This window comes from Tigriopus californicus, chromosome 12 (genome assembly GCF_007210705.1).
Source record: "Tigriopus californicus strain San Diego chromosome 12, Tcal_SD_v2.1, whole genome shotgun sequence".
NCBI lineage: Eukaryota > Metazoa > Arthropoda > Copepoda > Harpacticoida > Harpacticidae > Tigriopus > Tigriopus californicus.
This window is the reverse complement of record NC_081451.1, coordinates 846,561-846,897: the sequence shown is the minus strand read 5'-3', so window position 1 is coordinate 846,897 and position 337 is coordinate 846,561. Positions and strand designations below refer to the sequence as shown.

Below are 337 nucleotides of genomic sequence, written 5' to 3'. Positions count from 1 at the left end.
GTTGATCTCGTCGTGCCTGTTGGTTACGGTCTTGGACGCCGTCCACATGGCATCTGCTTGGGCTGCGGCTGCACGAGGATCGTCGAAATTGTTCTCTCCGGACAGGTGCTGTCAGATGGACTCCGGCATCTTCTGGAGGAACAGCTCCTCGAAGAGGAAGTTCTTGGTTTCGTCGCCGAGCAAGGCTAGCATCTCGTCCATCAGCTCGGAGGGCCTCTGGTCGCCGAGCTCCCCGATGTTCAGAAGAGTCGTCACGCGTTCCCGCCGGCTCAAGCTGAAAGTAGCAGTGAGTTTGTCCTTGATGGTCCGTAGCCGGTGGGTGCTCCAGAAGGTGGAG

General features: G+C 58.8%; 1 protein-coding gene across 3 annotated transcripts in view; it reads right to left on the bottom strand.

The window, feature by feature from the left end:
* Positions 1-337, bottom strand: part of LOC131891601 (MFS-type transporter SLC18B1-like) — a 20,309-nt gene that overhangs the window by 9,127 nt on the left and 10,845 nt on the right. The window lies entirely within an intron of this gene.